Source organism: Lontra canadensis, unplaced genomic scaffold, assembly GCF_010015895.1.
Source record: "Lontra canadensis isolate GAN:19392208 unplaced genomic scaffold, GSC_riverotter_1.0 scaffold336, whole genome shotgun sequence".
NCBI lineage: Eukaryota > Metazoa > Chordata > Mammalia > Carnivora > Mustelidae > Lontra > Lontra canadensis.
In genome coordinates, this window is record NW_022631330.1 from 13,023 (window position 1) to 15,767 (window position 2,745).

The window sequence follows — 2,745 nt, forward strand, 5'->3', positions numbered from 1 at the left end:
GGGCAATTTAACTCAACAGCATATCATTTTTCCCTAATCTTTTTTTTTGAGGGGGAGCAGAACATACTGTTTTTATTACTTTTCAAGAGCTGTGAAAGAAAAGGTTTATAATAATAAACAAAGGGAGACATAGGTTTACCAATAATCTCTGTAGGCTGTTTTTTCTCTATTTTTGTCTCAGCAGTACCAGAAATGTTCATATGGTTTCACACTACTTTCTTTTAGTACAACATAAAATTGGATACCAATCTAAAAACTTCTCAATATTACTGATCTTTCTCAGATTTGTACTTCAAAATATTGCGTCATGTTTTCTGAAAAAAAGGGTAGGACGACCACAGGCAGGAGAAAAAAGCAAAACTCCACTTTTTATATATAAATATGCCATATTCCTTATTAAGAATGCCATTTTAACACAACGCTGTCAAACTTATGCCCTTCGTTTTACTTCAATATATGGAGTATTGCAGTGTACCAGAGGCTTTCACCTTTAGCCGTCATTTCACAATACACAAGGCCGTGACTTGAGCAGTATGGTTTCTGCAGTAGTTAAAATCAAAATATTTAATACTAACATTCTGGCATTCCTGCAAGTAGGTCTGTCCTGAATGTTTGTGTCCTAACAGAGATAGGGTTAGGGTGCGGGAAAGTAAAAGGAAGTACAAGAATGATTCTCTGATTCAACTCTCGTAGTGTAATTCCTCGAATCTACCTTTCAGGTCAAACAGGTGCGCTTAACCGCGTTCTTCAGTGTTCCTGTGGGTTGGAGGCCTGCTCCAAGATGACTTAGGAGGAAAACACCTGTGAAGGGCGTGGCCACCCATCCGGGCTCCTCTGCACGCCTTTCCCGGTTCCCTGTGGCGCCTGCGCAGAATGGACTCAGGCCGGAGACACGTGCAGGTGCTCTCTGAGCCCGAGGAGCCTGAAGTGTGGTGTTCCGTGTTCCGAAGGGAGTGGTCAGATTGTTGGCAGGCATCTCCCGGAGGGCTGGTCGCTGAGCTTATTTCAACAAAGTCTTCTGGGACTGGCATAAGGCCACTCTGTCAAGGGTGAAATATCGGTGACGTTACCTACATACTTTTCTGGGAAGACCAGTGTTCGACCTCGCGCCCCGGTGGCTCAGTAAGTCAGCCGATTCACAAGCCCTCGGAGAGACTTCAGTCGCGCCAGTCCGTGCCCTCTTTGCACCACGGCGGCCTCACGGCCCCCTTGTCCCTCGCTCGCCCGGCCCTCGAGGTGCTCTCCGTGCTCCCCACTCCCGGCATGCTCCGCGGGCCTCGCGCGACGGCCACAGGACCCACAGTCCCAGGCCTGAGTCCAGCGAACAGCCTCTTACCCAAGGTGCTCCGGGCGCGGCGCTCATTTGCATGCCTACCCGACAGGTAAACGCGGCAGGTCAGTCGCGGCATAGCCCGCGTGGCATCAAATTTGCGAGCCTCATGAGTAGCACAGTGCCACCGCAGTTCCCGAAACGTTCCGTGGTTCCCGGAGAAGCCGACACTTCGGTCACCCTAACTATGAGAGATGAGACACTTTCCGGACCTTATATATGTGGTGGGCGGAAGCTCTAACGTGCTCGCTTCGGCAGCACATATACTAAAATTGGAACGATACAGAGAAGATTAGCATGGCCCCTGCGCAAGGATGACACGCAAATTCGTGAAGCGTTCCATATTTTACGCGGCTTCCCAGTGAACTGCCGCTCTGCGGTTTAAGCACCAAAAATTGGTTTTGGGAAAGTTCTGGAGGGCTGTTATGATTTCAATTAAGCTATTCCCAATAGTAGCCACTAGGACCGCAGACCTGCGAGGTTCTCCTGGTCTTCCGGGACATCCTCTGTCGTTGGAGATGAGACTTGTCCTCGACTGGCCCCTGGCATCTTCTTGGCATACCCGCAGGTTACTATTACTAAGTTACCTAGGCAAGCCTGGTATCTGAATCCGGACGCTTGTTCTCATTGGTTGAAATCTGTTTTGGGATTGGGCAATTAACTTTCTTTAGTCAAATTTTCCGTCACAGAATCCGTCTGATTTAGGCAAACCAGCATTTCTGAGTGCTCCTAAGATGCCGGGTGAAAACAGGCATACAAAAGCGTTCTCGGCAAAACTCGTGAAAGCAGATGGGCTTGCCGCGTCTAGCCAGTGGACTGAGTGCCGGAGCTCTAGGATCCACAGGCCGCCGCCGACACTGATTTCAGCCGGTATAACCGCTACTCCTTGATAAAAGTCCCTGCTTTAACGCAGTTCGCAATGACACAGAGCGTTTACACTCAGGTCCAAACGACTGAGGATTGTCACATGGTAGGCGCAAGAAATGTGCACTGATACTGCTAACTTCCTTTAGCAAGGATTCATTAATTTAGCAATTTAATAATTTAGAAGTGATTTTTTTAAGTATTTATGTACCATTTCCTGTGCTAGTGTTCTACTACCCAACAGAGCCAATATTCTTGGCGCCTCTGGAGTTTGTGGTGTTGAGGGAGAGAAGAACAAAAATTGCGTCGATTTCAGAATTATTAAACTCTGTAAGGAATCACAAGTTGACATTTTCTCATTTCCGAAATATGTAGATATGACACATAAATTTCTAGGTGCAACTCAACTTCGTTCACAAGCCACAGAGTGCTCCACAGAAACATTTTTCTATTAAAATGCCACAATTTTAACTATTTTTTTTCACTTTGACCGATACCATTTCCTCCGTGGAGTTATTCCGCAAAGAGCGGCAGTTCACTGGGAAGCCGCG

General features: G+C 47.2%; 1 non-coding gene across 1 annotated transcript; it reads left to right on the forward strand.

Moving 5' to 3' along the window:
• The first annotated feature begins 1,572 nt into the window (after positions 1–1,572).
• On the forward strand, positions 1,573–1,679 carry LOC116862805. Its single transcript, XR_004381709.1, has one exon. It is a non-coding gene; the product is annotated as a U6 spliceosomal RNA (small nuclear RNA).
• The last annotated feature ends 1,066 nt before the right edge of the window (positions 1,680–2,745 follow it).